This window comes from Setaria italica, chromosome IV (genome assembly GCF_000263155.2).
Source record: "Setaria italica strain Yugu1 chromosome IV, Setaria_italica_v2.0, whole genome shotgun sequence".
Lineage (NCBI taxonomy): Eukaryota > Viridiplantae > Streptophyta > Magnoliopsida > Poales > Poaceae > Setaria > Setaria italica.
In genome coordinates, this window is record NC_028453.1 from 31531097 (window position 1) to 31551614 (window position 20518).

The following is a 20518-nucleotide window of genomic DNA, read 5'->3' on the forward strand; positions in this document are numbered from 1 at the left end:
CACAGAAAAAAGGTGGGCGCGTATCGTACGTGCACGAGGCAGACGAATCTGGCTTTTCCACGGCGCCAAAGATCTCTTGTCGGCCCCAAAAGGCCAAAGACACCCGTGGATGCCGCAGCCGCCACACGATGGGTTCGGGGGTTGGGTTGGATGCTAGTATAAGTAGGACGAATCTGTCGGTCTAATCCCATCTTCGTCGTGGCAGGGTAATATCATTTGAGATTTACTCCTTCCTCGGGTGACTGAAATCTTGCTAATCCATAGTCACCCAAAATTACACTAGAAATTGATTGGGGATGAGAATTTAAGGTTAGAGCTGAGGGAATTTGGAGGATTTGGATTTTTGGGTTACCTCAGTTCCCAGCTGTAGAGAGAGCTTCGAGCTTCGGGGCAGTTCACCAGCTGGCAGTGGAGGCGGGAGAAACGATGGTGGAGCGGAGGCGGCGAGGGCGCCGCCAGAGCGGGTAGGGGGACTCGGTGAGCGGTGGAGGCGGTGGGGTCGGAGTTGAAGAACAAAAAGATGATGGTCGTGCCGAAGTTGAAGAAGATGAGGGCACCAGCGAACAGAGAGGAATGATTGAGGAGGGATGGGAGGGGAGGCGTCGCTCCGGCAGGTTGTGCCGGCACCAGGCGAGCATGGGGCATGGACTGGAAGGCAGCAGCGGTTGAGCGGACTGCGGATGCAGGTGTCGACCGTAGAGAACGGTAGGTTCGGTTGGAATGGGAAGAAAATGTAAGGATGAGAATGAATAATACGGAAGCCATTTGATCGCAATCTAACGGCCAGTACCAGTGACCGACGGAAAACAAAAAATCATTCGACTTGACAAGGAGACACATCCATACCATTTTGGCACGGGTGCAAAAGATGGGGATCCTACCCAGCTGGATGTGTCTATAGCGTGGACGATTTATATTCAACGTTACACTATCGGTAATACGAGTATGGCCCAACGTCTGGTTTTGAATCAAACCGAACCTTTTTTTCCGATAAAGGAAGCTTTATTAAAATAAAGATAGTTATAGTGAGTTGATATAAAAAATTTGACTCACTCTCAGCCTCTGCGTAGGATCAAACGATATTTAAAAATGTATTGCTGTATATAGCAAACAAAAGTTACATTTTTTGATATCAGCACAGTCTACTTAACAGAAACACAGCAGACCACGCTTTTAATTTATATATGATGAAAACAACTTATCAAAGCAAATCTAGTGGTATAGTCACTTTTAGATTTCCAAACTCAACGCATCTACACACTATAATTAAAAGGGGAAAAAGGCATCTTATACTTAAGCAAAACCATGCATATTCTCAAGATGGTCCCACTTGCTAGGCAAGGGTTGCGAAAGTTCCTTGAAGAAACACCAATTCTAAAATGTTTCTACCATTTCTCGATTCTTTTGCATCGCCGCGCGACTCCCCTAACAAGCACGCGCATACCCACACTGCCACACCTATCTATGCCTGTAATCAAGCTTCCTTTCCAAATATTTCTTTGATGTCTTATTGTTTTATCTTTTCTTTTATTTGATTTCCTACATATATATATACATGTTATAGGCAAGGGATGCAAAATTTCCTTGGAGAAACCATTTATTTCGTACCAGCTAGACAAGGGATGCAAAAGTTCCTTGGAGAAACACCTATGCTTGATATGTGTAATATTTGAGCTATGTCTTTAATATAGAAATTATTATTCCCAATACTTCATCCCTACATATGTATATGGTCCATATGCATGGTGGCACACATCAAGCATATATACTTTAAGTTATTGGATCTTATAATTAACAATGATAAAAATAGGTAATTTAGAATCATATATTGGTGTACTTTAGAATATTGTTTTTGTAGCGACACGTGTGTAATTTATATTCATACTTAAAAGTCGTTACTTAGGTTATTTGTTTATTAATATAGCTGATGTCGGTAATATACTAATATATATGAATATTCAAGAGATTATTTTAGGTTATTTTTATAATGGTACAGGTCTACTTAACGCAACGCAAAACGTCACAACTATTACTCCTTTATTTCAAATAAATAACACGATCTTCTATTTTTCAAATAAATAATATTTAGGATGAGCTATTAGTTAGCACCATATTTTCAAAAGCGGACGGGTTATAAATTTTATTGCCACCACACAACAAGAGATATCTCTTCTCTACTCTAAAAAAAGTATAAAGGAGACTTTTTTACAGGCCGTCGTATTACCCCCACCCCGTGGTCGTCCCGCTGATGCTTTCCAGCCCTCGGATCGGCATCTGACCCTCTGTGCCATCCGTTCCACCCCGCCATCCCACCTCCCCTATTTTTTCCCGCCCGCACCGCCCCTCGCCCCCCCTTTTTTCCTAATCCCCTCCCCTCCCCGCCCCTCACGGGCTCTGTGCGGCGGCGGCGCCCGGGCTTCAATGCCGGTGGCCCCCCTCCACTCCAGCGTTGCCTGTCTACACGAGCATCCACGGTCCTCTTCTTCCCCCCTCCGGACCCACTCCTCCCTGGCTGGCGCAAGCAGGAGACTCCGGTGGCGCGACTGGTAGCCGCCGGCTCCTCACCCAGGCTTCGTCGCCGATGCAGGACGGCCCCTTGAAAGGATCTTGTGATGCCTAGAGGGGGGGTTGAATAGGCTCACTTCAAAATTTTCCTGAAAAACTTCGCAGCGGTATTAGATCTGTCGGAACTTTCGACGCTGTGTCGAAACTTCCGATGGGTCGGAACTTCTGACAGCAGAAAGTGAGCTGAACGAAATTCAAAATAAAACCTGAATCTGCCAATTCTGTTTGAATCAAAAGATTGTAAATGAAATGTATAGACTACTGCAGGTGATAGATATGCAAGGAACCACACAAATTTATAGATCGGTTCAAATCAAGCTTCTAGGTCAAAATGAAATATAGAAACACAACAAGCAATTGAGACAAGGGATTTGTTTACCCAAGTTCACTTCCACAAAGGAAGCTACGTCTCCATTGAGGAGGTCACAAAGAGCCGGGTCCTCACTAACCCTTTACCTCTCTCAATCAACCACAAAGGAGGATCAAGTCACTTACTATGAATCCACAAAGGATGGGTTGATACAAACGTTCCCGGGTGCACCACACAAAGAGGGCGCTCAAACGGGCGATGCCTAACCGTCTAGAAGCAAGCTTCAAGAGTAACAAACGCGGATCGAAGGCCGAAGATGCTTCAAGTGCTCTTGAGATGAACTTGTTGGACCTCACACTCAAATCCTCAAGACTCACCTTCAATCTTGCTCTCACCCAATCCCTAGCTCAAACTCTCAAGGATCTAGCTCAAAAGGAAGTGGGAGAGGTGTATTCAATGCTCAAGAGGTGTTTTGGCTCGGGGTTGTTCAGCAGCAATGAATGGGGGGGCTGAGGGGGTATTTATACCCGAGCCCCCAAAACTAGCCGTTACAGTGCGTTTATATCCCTGTCGGAACTTCCAACACAGAGTTGGAACTTCCAACGAAGTTAAACTAAAACAGCTGAGAGCCTCTCCTCGGAAGTTTCTTAAAACTTCTGGTGGCCATTATCAAAACTTCCGGTACAGGGTCGGAAGTTTCGATACTGTTAGATTAAATTGGCCAAGGAATCTCGGTCGGAAGTTTCTGAATACTTCCGGTGTCCATTATTGGAACTTCCGATACAGGGTCGGAACTTCTGATACTGTTAGATTAAATCGGTTGAGGATCCCCGGTCAGAAGTTTCCAAATACTTCTGGCCAGCGTCGGAACTTTCAACCCCCTATCGGAACTTCCGACGCTCACAGAATCTGTGAGAAAACAGATGTGCAGGTGAGTGATTTGTGTCTCTCAAGGGTGGTTAGCATCTCAATTGAGCACTTTAACATCTTCAAGCTATCATTTGCATCCCCCTTTATAGTACGGTGTTCCTATACTCAAATTCAAAATTAGAAAATATAGAAAACTCTTCTTTGAGCTCAACACCGTTCTTTCTTTGAAATTGGGGGTGCTTGAGGTTATTTTTGTACACCTTTGCACTTCTTTAGAATTAATACCTGTCAATTACTTGATAACGTCATTAGTCCCTTAATCATGCATGTCATCAAGACCAAAACCCACTTAGGAGGCCAAATGCACTTTCACCCCTGCAGCCCCGCTCCTCCCCGAGTGCCAGCAGCTGGAGCCGGCAGACCAGGCGTCCCCTCAGGCAGTGCCCCTGATCTGTAGGCACGGCGATGCCCCTCTTCTGCGGAACGACGACGTCTCTCATCTGTAGGCTTATAGGCCGGATATCCAGCCTGAGTACCTAAACCCCCCCCCCCCTTCCTCTAATCTCCCAAATCTCAGGATGTCGATTATTAAACAAAATTTGTTGTTTGATCCGGTGGATTGATTGATGTGATGCTTGCCCTCCGTTTTGTAGTGCGGTCCGTTGTGTTCGTGCTGCGGTGCAATGTGCAACTCGTACAGCCTAAGGTAAGTTGTAGATTTCATGATTATTCTATACTCGTGAGATGAATTTACTGGAGGTGTTGATTAAGTGATTAATGGACACAGAGGAGTCGACGGAGGACATGGCGCATGACCGGTCGGGGAGGTGGTCGGGGAGACAGGTCGGGGAGCCAGTTGGGGTGCAGTGGAGTGTAGGTGGCAACGGCGTAGCAGTGGGGGCACCTAGGGTTGTGCGGATCAGGGGGAAGGCATAGGGAGAGGAGGAGGCCCACGATCTAATCTTGTGATACCATGTAAAGAAGTAGATGGAAAAACACCACACACCCTAATGAGGGGGTAACCTCTCTCTATATATATGACCAATATGGCTTGGAGTACAAGAAATACATCAAGTGTACAAGGAAAGGATAAATACTTGAAGCAATTTGGTGCCACATAATACAACATGTGCTTCTTGATATGCCTGGGCTTCCGTTCTTCACGACGTACGCACTTCTGGTGCTGTTCTGGGCGGAGATTTATTATCAGGTATACTTGAGCGGACCTGCCCCTCTTAATTTTTTGTATCATTTCATCGATGCCTTTTGCGCCTCTTAATTTGTGCTGTTGTTCTCTAGGCAACTGATGGACTTAGGCCAACTTTCTATTGGATCAATGGCGTGGTATATGCAATTCAGGTGACATACCGTACATGACTTGTATTGGACTCATAATTTTGGTTGGACAATGAGAATGATACATGATGTGATGATTTTGTGCAAGATGGCAATGTGCAATTTATAGTGATATAACTCTGGACATTGAAAGTAACAATTCATGGCATCTTGGCATTCATGAAGTGTGATTGTTTTTCTTCTCATATATACATTGAGAATTGACCCAAGTCATTATTGGTAGAACCCTGTTGAGTAAATTTCAGTACCCATCTTCATAAAACTGTGATTTGTGATATCTTTTATTTCTTTACCGGTAGGGGCTGACTTGAATACCACACCTAAAAGCTGCAGTAGACTTTATTGACTTCTTAATCTTTTCAGCTGATGGCATGCTATATGCTTTTCAGGTGTATCACTATTTGCAGCTCTCGGGTTTCTTCTCTATGGGGGAAGGTAACATTTTATCTGGATGCTCAATGCCATAAAAAAATGATTATATTCACCACTGAAAACCTGGAATCATTATTTGCTCTTTTTAATGGGTGTTGTGTGCAACGGCATTATCTTATTGTGCCATTTCCCTGAAAGATTTTCTATTGCTTAGATGGTTAAGCTGGAGTTCTGGACCAACTTGCCGCTGAACAATCTAGAATCATACTTTAAAATCTGAAACAAGTAACAACCATTTAACAAACAGCACCAGGATATGTAGCAGTGGTTTTTTTTGCACTAGCAATATTGCCTGAGATGGCATCTGAGTATTCTAAGCATGCATGTAGCACAACTTATGTAACCCTTCACTGACTAAGATGGCATCTGATGTTCTGCCATTTTTCTGCAGGTTATTCCTGATGTTGCAGCGTTTCCCTATAGAATCAAAAGGAAGGCGTAAGAAATTGCAGGAGGTACACTTTGTATTCTGTTGATCTGTAGTTTTTTCAGGTATTTCTATACTAAATATGCGCTAATACTGTATGCTTGTATATAGGTTGGCTATGTGACTACCATATGCTTTTCTTGTTTCTTGATCAGATGTGTCATGTTATTGGTTGTCTGCATATGAAATTGAAGTAATGCTCGTGCTCATGTTGCACTGAAAACTTAATTGAGCCAAAAAAAATTTCCTTCATTCAAGAATGGCTTGCAGGAACAGGGCGTCGTCACCGTTTAGGTCAGGAATAGGTACTGCCACCGCATCCTCGCCAGGTGATTTTTTTTCATCCCTTGAGATGCATATTGATTCATGTTGTCGGATGGACTACAGTGTTGGTGTTTTATGCACAAGAACCTACAGACGGGTATCCCGAGATAGTAGATTGATTGGTGGGGGATCGCTGGATCTGGAACTCGAAGGTAAAAGTGAGGACACAAGACACAAATTTATATAGGTTCGAGCCGCTAGAGTAGCGTAATACCCTACGTCCTCTTTGGGGTGTTGTATATTGCGCCCTGCGCTTGGGTGTTGTGTAGCCTGATTGTTGGCTATTGATGATGGTTCTGAGCTGACGATCTAGGTACCCCCACCCTCCTTTATATACTCCAGGGGGCAGGATTACTAGTCGGTTACAAGGAGAAGTTCTAGTAGGATTACATGGTATAAGTTCTAGTAGGATTACAATGGAATCTTAGTAGGAGTCCGTCTTCTTCCTTCTTTGCGAGTACCTTTTAGATCCTCGCCGAGTAGTTTTGTTGCTCTTCGAGTACTTTGTCTGGCTGAATCTCCAAAGTTCCTCAAAGCTGCCATGAGGCTATGGTGTGCTCAAGTCCTTGATCGTCTTGATTTTGTAATCTTCATCTTTGGAATGTGATATGGAGGGCGGCGAAAGTCGCACTCCATGTGAAGTAGCCCCCGAGCCTTAGGTTGAATCGAAGAATCAGGCTGAGGGTCAATAAAATCTTGAATCTTCTTCTTTCATCTTGAAAAAATCAACTGTTGGGTGTAGCTTATCAGCCCTCGAGCCTTGGAATGATTAAATAATCAATTCAAGGGTCTAGTGAGCTTTAGTCTTCACACTAATCGTCGTCTAAGTAGTTTTGCAGCATCCAGCCCCGAGCTTATGCACCAGGTGAGCCATAGGAGCCATGTCGAGTAGTTATTTGGTGCTTAGAAGCTAGCCATTGAAAATATTCCGAGTAGTAATTGGTGCTAGCCCTCAAGCCTGGGAGCTAGTGGAGCCACTGGAGGTACGCTGAGCATCCTGGAAAGTCGTCGCTGAAGCTTGACCTGCAAAAAGAGATGTATACATTATGTAGCATATTTGTAGAATTTTGAAGATACTACCAAAATTTATTCAGTAATGAATGTAAATGTTGTGTGTCATGCTCTTGTTATAGTCATATTTCTCTCAAGTAGTTAGCCTATTACGTTTAGACTCTCAGTCCCTATTTAGCTATTGCCACTGTGTGTGAGATCTTTGTTTTGCGTACGCATACTGGCACTGTTACTACGCATCTGAGATCTTTGTCTCGTGTACGCATCCTTGTGTTTAGGCATGATAGAAGATCTGAGACTTTCACGGATTGAGGTGTGTTCTGCTTGAGGAGATTAGTGACCGCTAAGAGGAAACAACAAAAATAAGTAGTTGACATTGTGACAAAAGGATAATGGGATTGCGTGTAAAGTAGTCATTGAGACTTTTCTGTCTTTTGGCGAGGAGAGCACGTGTTGCCGCGCATAAGATTTGTGCCTCCTTAGGGTGTAGCCACTACGAGCCTCCAGCACTCAGTGCACCAAACCCGTGGCCGTAGTCTCCGAAATTTGATGTACCAAGCCTGTTGGTGAAGCTTTCGAAACTCAGTGCACAAAACCCATGGCTACAGCATCCGTAATTCGGTGTACCAAGCCTATGGTTGTCGTTTAACATGCTCCAGGAATAATTGGTAAAGTGCAGCTCTGGAGAGTAATTTTCGTCGAGAGGCGTACACAAAAAATTACTCGGCGCGTTGCCCCGCATGCGGAAAACAAGTTAGAAAAATTATATAAAATAATTAAAAAAGTGACTTAGCTTGATTCGTGGATGATTGTTGATGAAGCTGTGGCGGTCGTCGTGAAGCCGCAACGGTTGTTGATGAAGCTGACTAGTCGGAGTCAATTCTGAATAGTTGTTGATCACATGGAACCCACCCTCAACTAGTTTGTAGTCAAGATGAGAAGTATTAGGTAGTCGCTATTGTGTCACCGAGCGTTCTGGTGAAGCCAGCACACTCATGCATGCTAAAATCCCATGTGCATTTCTCGAGTACATGTAGTGAAGAGGAACAAATCTCCTGGTGGCCTTCTTGGTACGTGTACTGAAACTCCAAAAGCCTTGCATGGAGAGTACTCGAGCTGGTAGTTTCCTCAATTCGTGCACAAGTAGTAGATGGAATATTGATTGGCCTTCATTGCTTCAGTATAGGATTCAGCAACTGGAAGCAATTAGCTTAAGATGCATCATCGGTGACTTCAACTTGGAGACGGAAAAATAATTCCCTCGGTATTTTTCCTTCTCACGGGAGTGGAGCAGTAGCGGATCATCAGCCTTGAGCGACGCACGAAGCCACGGTGTAGCAGTACGACCAGTGCTGCAGCTTTTTGCATGCAGACAAGCCGACAACCGATTGATCTCCCGCAAGCTTCTTGTATCCGCTTCGAATTGGAACTTGGCAGCTTGCTTCTCGTCGAGTAGATTGATTTTGAAGATGAGGTCCTTCAAGCTTGCCCGATAATCTCGACGATCACCCCTACCTAGCGCGCCAGATGTCAGTGTTTTATACCCGACAACCTACCGAGGGGTATCCCGAGGTAGTAGATTGATTGGTGGGGGATTATCGGATCTGGAACTTGAAGGTAAAAGCGAGGACACAAGACACAGATTTATACAGGTTCAGGTCGCCAGTGTAGCGTAATACCCTACGTCCTGTTTGGGGTGTTGTATATTGCGCCCTGCGCTTGAATGTTGTTTGGTGTTGAGTATTTGGTTCTCTGTTGTGGTTCTGCCGATCTAGGTACCCCTGCCCAGCTTTATATACTCCAGGGGATGGGATTACTAGTCGGTTACAAGGTAGGAGTCCTAGTAGGAGTTATCTTCTTCCTTCCTTGCGGATACTGGGATCTATCCTCGACATACAGTTCATACCAACTGGCCACTTTGTTTATTCCTTCAAATAGATGCATATTCATTCACGTTGTCAGATGGACTACAGTCCATACACTAACGAATGTGATACATGTTCATCTATGTTGTCAAATGGACTACACATCGTCAGCGATGATGTGCAGCACTCTTTAATTTGTTTAAGGCGATGGCAGTGATTTAACCAGAGTTTATGAACAATAAATTTCTGAGATGTGACGCAGAGCAATATAATCCTGACTGCGTGCTTACCATACAGAGTAGTGCTTGATAATTTAGGGTAAAGTGCCTTTCTAAGTAAAGTGCTTCATAGTTCAGGGTTTAGGCTTCGGTAAAGAACTTGATAACATGTCTTGTTATTTTCCAACAGTTGCCGTGAGTTTTTAGAATTGTGGTTCTTTCAGTTGGTGTGGGTTTTCAGAATTGTGGTACTTTCCTATGCTCCAGATAGTATGGACTTCTAAATCTGCATTTTTAAGGCCTCGTTACTATGCATTTGTGCAGAGATTTCTATGCTCCTAAATATTAGTCATATATATAAGTGGAATGGCTCTATTCATGTCTGAATATACCATGCTGGTAATAACATATAGCCAAATATATCTTGCATGTTCATAAACAAATCTTTTTTGCATGTGAAGATTGATTTTGTAGCATAGAAAATGTCATGGTCCTTTTTGTTTCTTTCTGCAGGTGAAGGTGATTGGCCTTTACTGAACAGGTGGGACAATGATTAGTTTATTATAACACATGACTCAATCTAAGAATGCAAGGGGCTCACAGTTCTTTGAATGCAACAGTCCCTCGTGTGGTTTTAGAAGGAGCAAATATTGATTTTACCTTGCAGGACACCATGTCCAATAATACTTGAGTTCAATACCATCTGCAAGGATGGAATGGGTAGCCAGGAATCAAACTCACATTTTTGGTAAGCTCTAATAGTTTCAGATGTTTTTTTTTGCCAAAAATACGCTGATTGTTTTTGTAATGCATATTAAGTGTTGCTAAGAGACCCGGTGATGTATCAAGTTTGGCTTACTTGGCTGACATGTTAGTAGAATTGCAATGCTGGCACATAAACAAATATATATATTTTTTCATGTGTTTTTGGGCTTCTCTTGAATATGTCTGCACATATATGGTTACAAGTAGGAGTGCATTGATGTGATTCAGATAAAAGAGTTGCAGCTTCAATACATTGCTATGCCTGATTCTTGCTAAGCACATTTATCTGAACGTAAAGTTTGCCACAAATTTCAGATAAGAACCCACACGGATTTATGACGTGGACCAGCATATATTGGTTGGGGACTGATTATCACCCTGTCTCATTGGATGATGGTATGCTCAACAATGATTTTTGATCAATGACAATAGGCTGCGTTCATGATAAGATTAATGTTGCTGGAAATGCAAGAGGTTTGTCAGACTAACACGAGTTGAGTTTGATAATTATTCCTGTTTTCAGACTAACAGAATTTGTGAGACTAACAGAGTTTGTGAGATCAAAGACATCAATGATTAACAATGGCAGGATTAAGTGCTTTCAAGTATCCCTGAATGGAGTCAATCAGATCTACTCATTGTTGGCTACACAAAATAAGGTAATTGATCTTCTAAGTATACATTATGGACGTGTTCGTGATTTAGGCAAATAATGCTTATGATTGAATATAGCACGGTGAATTGTGTCATTGTGTTTTGTTTATTTTTCAAGCACATGGTATCATCATATCATTAAAAAAATATCCATCGAAGAGGAAATGAATAGATGTGTTTATAGAACATAGAGAGGAGCCATTGATAAAATACATGATGTGCTTCTTGTTTGAACTTTTCTAAGGTTTCACATGATTTTTCTTTTTTAAAAAATCATTCATATCAGTTCAAAAATTTTCTTAAAAATCATTCATATCAGTTCAAAATTAAAGTTATTTGGGTAATGATGTACCTGAACATTGATTATGATCCCTGGAAGTTATAGGCATATTCAGATGAAGCCGAGGCATGCTTATTAACCCATCTGTGGACTTATAACTGATTAGTTCCTTTTGTTAGGAAAATGATACACCTTTTTAGGATAAAGGGCCAGCAAAAGGATGATGCAGCAACTGCAAATGGAATGCCTGCTGCTAAGAAGCGGAGTTCAGAGGGTTACAATAATAGGCCAATTACATTATCCTACCATTCAACCGAAAATTTTATGGCTTATCTTGGGAAGATTGGATATGCAAACCAAATTCTGTTTTTTCATGCCACTTAGTTTATTTGGTGAAATTTTGTATCAGGTAGAATTTTCTGGACTTCCTATTGCTCAAGTGCAACCCAGTGTCATTCAACATGGAGAAGCATGAGATTGCCATGTCCAAGTGGTCAGGAGCAATAACTTGAGTTGCCAAGGTACAAATTTTACTGTTTGCAGTTTCTATTTCTAGATATTTTTCAGCTAATGGTTTGGTGGATTGGATTAGAAATTCTAACAATTTTGGGCGTTATCAGGTTAGGAAGGGATTGACGGACAACAAGTCTCAGAAGCTTGCAATGTAGCACTGGTTCAAAACTAATGAGCATCAGTTAAGATATATTTCAGATCTTGAGACTTTATACTGAATTTCGATGAGGCAAGGATAATGTTTGGTTCTATCACTGCAAAAGATGTTATCAGGTTAGGAAGGGATTCTCTGATTATAGTTTGATTCTGTCCTAACCCTAAACCCTAATATGGATATACAAGATATGTGTATGAGATCCTAGCTGCAGAAATCGTTTGTTTGTTTTTGGTCTCTAGCCATGTGAGATGCAAAAACAGTTTACTCAGCGTAGTGGCACATGTCTTAGGGTCATATGAAAACAAGTGATGTTCTTTATGACATATTGTTTCCAGCTTTTTCAAAAAAAAAATGTATAACCAAGCTACAAGGATTGGAAAATGATGACCGTCAAACATGATAAATTGCTTTGGACGTCAGTATTTTTAATTAATATTTGTTGAATTTATGGGACAGGTGTGATATATATAAATTTTGCATTCTAAATATTTAAGTTATTAGAGCCTCCCTTGTCTCTATATCAGAGATCCTGGCCATTGCCCTTACCACCGTCGGCAGGGTGGCAATGGAGGAGACCTATGCCATGCTGTTGTAGGGCACACAAGTTGGTATTGGCCCGTACCATTGAGGAGAGCTGGACATCAGGGTCGATCCAGATGAGAGCTCGCTCCTAGGTGGTGTTGAACTGGTGTTGTATCGACAGTTGCCCAAGTGCACAGGAACTGGTGTTGTGCCCAAGTCGGCAGATGCGTGATACAGATGAGAGCTCGCTCCTAAACCCTGAGCAGACAAGATAGGCCAAAGAGATATGCTGACATATGTGCTTCGAGCTGCACATTAATGTTTTTTTAATGCAAGTGGCACGAGCTCTGCCTTTCAATACCTAGAGCTTTCTTTTGTTATGTTGATTGGTTTCCTGGAGCACTGATGATAGTCGGGGCAGCCGGGCTGGATGTGCTCCGAGCTGTGCATGTTGTCGCAAATTAACTGTGGTTTCATTTTGCATAGTTCTTGTTAGCAGCAAGTGTATGCTGATTTCGGAATAATGTGTGATTGCTTGGGGTGATGGCGTGATGCTATTTAGTGCTGGTGTGAGCTCCAGGCAAAAAAGCAAATCGTAATAAACTCAAAAACTCAAACAATTATTTTTGTTTAATTATACGCCCGAAGTACTACTACGATTGTAATTGGAGCAGATGGGTGGCTCAAAAATTTCCCTAGATAAAAAGGAAGAAGTCCACGCCTCAGTTTGGTTTTGACCATCGAACCGCAAAATCAGGAATGTTTCACCACCCAACTCTTAAAATCGTTCATATTTGACTATCGGGTGGTTTTGGTGGGTGATTTTGCTGACGTGGACGCCACATGACAGTGGGACCCACTTGTCAGCCCTCCTCTCTCCTCCGCCGACAACCACCGGCCCCCACGCTGGCCGCCCCTGCGCAAGCTTCCACCATGCCAGCCTTCAGCCGACCTCGTCAACCCATGGCCCCCCATGGCACCTCCTACCTCCTCCCCTCCCCGGTGCACGGCGACAGGTGGCAGCAAGAGCACTTTGCCACCGCCGCTGCAGTAGCCCTCCAGCGCCGTCATAGCACTCTGCCACCGTCGCCGCCGTAGCCCTCCGCTGTCGGAGTTCCTCGAAATCGAGGCACTCGTCGGTCTCAGCCCGCTCTCCATGTCCAACCGATCAGCGTCAGCGCCATTGCAACCATCTCCCTGTCCACATTCACGCGCCCCTATCTTCAAAACTACGACGGACCCATCTTCTTCCTCCCTTCCTCCATTTTCTCCACCAAAGAGAGCTCTAGCCACTAGCCAAATTCGTCGTCGGTGCTCCAAGAAAACCAAATTGCCTCAACCAGCATCCACCTCCTGTTCGACCTCCCCATCATCTCCTCGCTGCACGCCAGCCACCACTGCGTCGAGGATTCAGAATCCCCTAGCCGTCCCTTGCCGCGTTGGGGATAGGGCCGTGACCACAGGCGCCGGCGTGGGGCCAGGACAGGGGAGACACGGGGGACGGTGGCGGCTGGCGCAGGGGAGGCGTGGGGGATGGTCGGCATAGGAGAGAGAGAGGGAGAGGAGAGAAGAAAGAGAAAGAGAAGGGCTGACAAGTGTGCTCCATCGCCACGTGGTGTCCACGTCAGCAAAACCATCCATCAAAACCACTTGATGGCCAAATATGAACGGTTTTAACAGTTGGGTGATCAAAGATTTCTGGTTTTGCAATTTGATGGTCAAAACCAAACTGAGATAGTTGGACGGTTAAAAATGGACTTCTTCCAAATAAAAAAGACTTCAAAAATTTAGCATATATTTTTTTTCGAACAAGTCTTTTAAGAGGTTTGTTGCTCAAGTTGGTTTGGTGAGTTATGAGTACATTTATATTCCAGATGATTGATACTATCATTAGGGATAGATGTTTAATGCTAATGATTTCTCATCGTATAAGTTAATTTCATAGTTGTTTATATATAACTGTTTATATCAAGTTGGTGTTATTTTATTTGATTTATGATATAAGCCTGTGATAACGCACGGCAGGATCCTAGTTTGTATACTAATCTTCTTTTGGTTTAAATGTGGTTGAAAGCGATACCCGCTAGTTTAAAATGGGCCCCCCTAAAAAAATCCTGGTATCAGATAGGTTTTTTTTTTAGAATACACTAGCTAGTGTTCCCAAGAACTTGTTCGGATCAATTCCCTTGCTATTTATACACAGCAGTTGTCCTTCCCAACCAAATTTGGATCCCTACTTTTACTGTAAAGTATGCATGACCACCACCCTTTCCGCAATGAGTATGTTTCATGTACATGCATGCATGTCAACATATGCATCCAAATCCGAAGTTAAAAACCTTCACACATGCTGCTACAGTCTTCCAAATCTAGCTAGCACGGTCAGCGACTTCACCTCTGTGGCAAGATTAGAACCGCCTCCACACGCCGGCAGGCTCCGAGAGGCGCACGCATCCCGTGGGCCGTGGCGGCTGGCGCAAGTACAAGCACGGCACGGCGCCGCGCTGCGTCCACGGGGTCGAGATCTTCGTCTATCTTCTCGCAGCGAGAGAGGAAAAGACGCGGGCACGGGCGTGCAGGCGGCAGGCGGCAAGGGCACGTGAAGATGAATTCGTGCAGCGTCCGGCCGGCGGCCGCGCGCGCAGGCAAGTGGCCCGGCCGGCTCTGTGTCAGCAGCAGCAGGTATCCGGCCGGAGCGGCGAGAAAAGTTGCCGCGCGCGGGTCGATGGCGACGACGGGGACGGGGACGGCGGAGCAGGGGGCCGCCGGGCTAGCCGCCAATGCAAGCACCCACGGACGACGCGACGGGATCGGCGACCCGGCCGGCCGGCGGCCGTCCATGCATGGCGGCACAGTCACCATCCTTAACCACGCCAATTTTCTACTCCTCCCACCATCTCTGCACTGCACCCATCGGTCCCTCTCAATCCATCCGGTACAGTGATCTTTTTCTTCCGTGTCGTGCGAGACTTTACTGCAGCCACAAGCAGCCATTGAGCACTCTGAGCCATGGCCACTGGCCACTGCTCTTTCTCTCTCTCTCTGGTGGTGCACACTGGCCGAGGCAAGTGGTGGAGAGGAGAGATTGAGGGGGATGTACTGTGGCTGACACCCGCGTTATCTCATCGCATCCATTTCACCGCTTTCTCGAGCGTGTGGGGGGTTTAATTGGCTGGGGACAAGGAGCGTGTCAGCACGGGTTCATACAGTGTACAGCGGCTATGGCTGCTGCCTGGCAGGCTATTTGCTACTGCTACAGAGGTCTTTGCTTTCTCTTTTAGGCACCTCAATAATGGCCATTTGGCGTAGGCCATGGTTTTGACCCTGATTACCCTCATTAGCAACACTGGCATGGTCTACTGTCAGGCATGCCTCCGATATGTTTGGAGCTTTCAATTTGATACTGTGCTAAGACAGTTCCTAAATATATATGAACGTACGCTAGCTCTCCATGTCAGTTAAGAGTTGATATCGCTTTGATAAGGGCTAATCGCCTCAAGAGACTAAAATAACGCAAATACCGTATCAGCTTAACGCAAATACTCTGATAATGTAGCTTCTTGATGTTGTCATGCACAGGGCATGCTGCATGTACTGCCCTGCCGATCATCCATGATGTCGTCGTTGGGTATTGCCAGAGATGTGAAGTAGGTCCTCACAATTATTGACAGTTCCCGACTTTGTTTCGGTTTCCGTTGTCCATGCTAAAGATTATGGCATTACCGGAAAATGGAACATTCATACCGAGACTCAGTACCAATTACATTTTGATCATGTACTAATGTGAGCATTAGTACCGGCCCCAGGCTAGCTCCATGAGCCCCTTTAGTAGGTTGGGGGCACCAACCGGTACTAATGTGCACCCTTTACTACCGGTTGGTGCCTCCAACCGATACTAAATTTCCTCCTATATATCCGCCTCCTTCTTCCTCCTGCCCGAGCCATTCACCACAGCTCGAGCTTCACCCTATCCATGGCGCCATAGGGGAGGTGTTGCCGGATTGAAGACCATTTCTTGGGGATTCACTCATTCAAGTGTTTTAAAGTTAGAAACTTCATCCTCCCTTGATACATGGTTAGTATACTAAGTTTTATGCTTTAAAGTTAGAGTAATTTGTGATTTTTAGAATAAGGTACAATGGAGAAAATTTTTATTTATACGCATGTGTTATTTATAGCTCATATTTGTGATTTTTAGAATATCTACAATTTTTTGGATGCTATATTTTGTATTAGTCAAAGATATTGATCTGAGGTTGGAGGAATAATTTCATAGTTTAGTATTTTTCAAATATGAGCTAAATAAATTATGGAAAATATGAGCAAGATAAATTGTGGTACATAAAGATAATAAGATGAAATAGAGGTACTAATTAGTAATTTTAAGAATAAGCTACAAAACTCGCGAAGTCGACCTCAGAGAGGCAGCCAAGCCCGTCTACATTTACGTGAGAAAGTAATTAAAAACACGAATTCCATAAATTTTTGTACTAGTGAAAGATTGTTTGCACGCATTCTTGTTTAGTACAAAGGTTCATGGTACCTTGAGAGGAGCTTCTTTGTGAACCGGAACTTGAGGCTCGAAGGAACCTTCGAAATCACGTGGGTGAATTCAAGGAGGAACTTTATTAGAAGATTGATTTTCACATCTTGTAATATTTCATAACTTTTTTTACCATATATATAGTGTTGGAGATAAGAGCCGGGGAATAATTTATGCGGATACTACGTATGTGAGTTTATCCATGGCTTTGGAAGTCCGAAGCGTATGATCGATCACGAATTAAGCGTACGTATACACAATTCTTAATAATAAATTAGTGTTAATTGTGCAAACTCATTGATCTACTATATATATAATAACCTTTGCCAATGACACAGATGATGTACAAGAAGAAAAAAGTCCTCGACACGGACTGCATCAAGGCAATTCAAGAATAACTCTCTGGATTTTTTCTGGACGAGGTAGTAAATCCAACAGGAGAGTTACATAATGATGGATCAAATCTACAATATACATCACCGTCAGGACTCGGGATCAAAATAGTTGATACAAAATGTTCAACTTGGAAAGTTGAGGCAATGTAATATTATTCATATATGTGTATGCACAATATGTATATATATATATAATAGTATCTCAAATGTAATATTAAAGATAAATACAACTTTATATATATTACCGTATTAGAACTAGTATACGTAAAGGAAATAAATATGAAATACGAATATAGAATAAAGAAATAGAAAAAAAATGAGAAAAGAAAAAAAATTGAATTAGTACTAGCTGAGGAGACCAACCGGTACTAATTTGGCCGGCACCGCACGCGACGTGGCAGGCCTTTAGTACCGGTTGGTCTCCCCAACCGGTACTAAAGGGACCCCTTTAGTACCGGTTGTTTCAACCGGTATTAAAAGTCCCCTTTAGTACCAAACTAGCAATACTAGTTGTGAAACTGATATTAAAGGGAATTCCCAACTGGTACTGATGGCGCATTCCTAGTGTGGACTCATGGCTATACCATACGCAGGTAAGGTATTATGGGGATCATGCCTTGCCTAGCTTACTACTCAACGAACGCGGTCATGTTTTTTCTCGAATACGGAGAGCTGCGTATCATTTATTAGGAATGAAAAATGGGATTGTTTATTACACAACACAGGACCGTCACCGTTCGTCTACACATGTGAATAAGACGTTCTACATATATATTTTGATCGTCTCGACGAGAACTACGTAATGGTAAAGTCCAATTTGCATTTTGAGGATATCGTCCTAATAGAAGCGGAATAACTGATGGATAGCACCTGAAAAATAATGACCCAGCTGCATCATTGTATGTATGTGTTGTCAGCGCTAGCTTCTTCTTCCACCGGAGACTACCTTATTTTTTTAACACAGTACAGACGCAGATGCTCACAACACGTACGTACATTCTCCCCTACGAACATACGCACGCACCCTACTCCTATGAGCACCTTCGAGAGACTGAGCCGGCAGATCCTCGAGATTGACGAAGTCACCACTTGCACCTTGCTATCGACGGGCACGCCGCCTACTACTGAAAGCACGATACTCACAACACGCACGCACACTCGCCCCTACGAACATACGCATGCAACCCTACCCCTATGAGCACCTCCGAGAGACTGAGCAGGCAGATCCTCGAGATTGACGAAGTCACCACTGGCGCCTCGCTATCGACGGGCATGCCGCCTAACACTGAAAGCACAACGCCGGTTAAATCCTAGAATAAATCCAGGAAAATACGAGCACCAATACCAAGTTGAGAATTCCAACTCTGGTGGGAAGGTTCCACAACTGACCTACGCTCAGTTCGCCGGAGACTACCTTGTTGTTGGTCTCGGACTCTCATTTGTAGTATCTGCTCGATATGCATATGTGCAGCCAATCACACAATGAAACATATCGATCGCCTGATGATCGGAGGATAATGTGGATATGACTGGATGCACGAAGGCACAGGGCTCTTTCATAGCGCTTTCATTCAAAGTTGAAACCACTTATCGCACTCTCCTTAATTAAACAAAAGGCTTGCATTGCATGCATGGTCCTACAATGCCCAACAATCGATCCCTTCTTGTTACTAAAGTCCCTTGGTCGTACTGTGGCTTCTCTCTCTTTCTCTAGACTAGCTTGCATTGATCTACAGTGTGCTAAGGGATAATAGCATCTCGAAAGGTACACATCTAGGCGTGTTAACTAAAGTCCAAAGAAAGGTGCTCACCTTTATGATTGTCAAAAACAATTACTACCAACTAGTACAAAAACAATGCCACAAAAGCATGACACCATGTAAGTGCCCACCCCGTCTTTAGCTCGCGCTACCCCTCAACCTCTTGCATTTAGAAACGTGTCCACTTGAAAGTGCATCTTTAGATCATTATATTTGCATGTATATACAAATATATATATTTACATCATGCATCTATCATTCATGCACGGAGCTCTCACATCACCAAGCAAGTAACAAACAACTAACGAGAGAGAAGCCAGCAAAGGATTAGCTAGGAGATAAAGATGGGAGCACGTAAGAACGTACGGCTACCTCCCTCAAAAGGGCCAAAAGGGAATCGCTTACCCACGCCATTGGGCGTTCTAGGGGTATCTCCTCCATCACTTTGGGGGTATCTTGTGGCCTTATGATAGAGGGGTGTGCGTTTAAAGGCTAATGAGAGGGGAATCACGCATGCCCATTTGCAATAGCTTAATCCTCTGCGTTTGGCTTTAGTCGAGATTGATGCCCAAAAAAGGCATCGACAAAATGTGATCTATATATGCATCCAGATGAAATCAATCGGAGGCCATGGATGCACTTCTAGCTAGCTTCGTAGATATAGTTTAATTCGGTGAAAAGTTAATCGGATGCTAGAATTCGCCCAACGCTTTTGTATATATATCTATATATTCGCATCCTTGTTAATCTAATAATTGTATGCGTGTATGCATATGCTACTGTATAAGAAAAGTTGATGCTACTACATGACCACACACACTACTTGATATGTATATGATTATGTGTATATAAGATGATGTTTTGTGATCAGTTTAGATGCTTCTCTCGGTCCGAAATTGTAGGTCGTTTTAACATTTTTAGGGTTCATAACTTTTTGCTAGTTTTCTAGATATTCACTATGTATAGATATATAGTAAAAATTATGAATCTAGAAATGCTAAAAAAATCTACAATTTGGGATGAAGGGAGTAAATTTGTTTGATTCTTCACTGCTTCAAAGCAATAATCAGGTGCTACATTACATATATACAGAAGAACCATGTGTGCGTGTATAAAAAAGGAGACCAAATAAAGTTGCTGACTAGCTACTAGCTACATACCTAGCTAGCTTTCCTTTGCTAGCATGCGTGCATACATGCATGCATGTGATTGCTGATGCTCAAATCAGATGATGGAGCCACATGCCTGGAAGCTGGATAAGGACTGCCGAGCGTTTGTTAGCGACAGATAATGATTAGCTGAGCTTCTTGCTATTAGTACTTTGATGACATGCTTACGCATGATGTCATACAATATTAGTGGAAGGAAAGATAGATGCCATCAATCCATGCAAGCAAATCTATTGCATGATGGTAGTCATTTTTTCCCCTTCTCAGAAGGCACTTTTGCGCCAGTCTTTGAACACATGGTACAGAAGAAAAGAGATCCTAACCAGCTAGAGGATAAGTCTCATGCTTTGTCATAGTACTGCCACTCTGCCAGCGATGATAT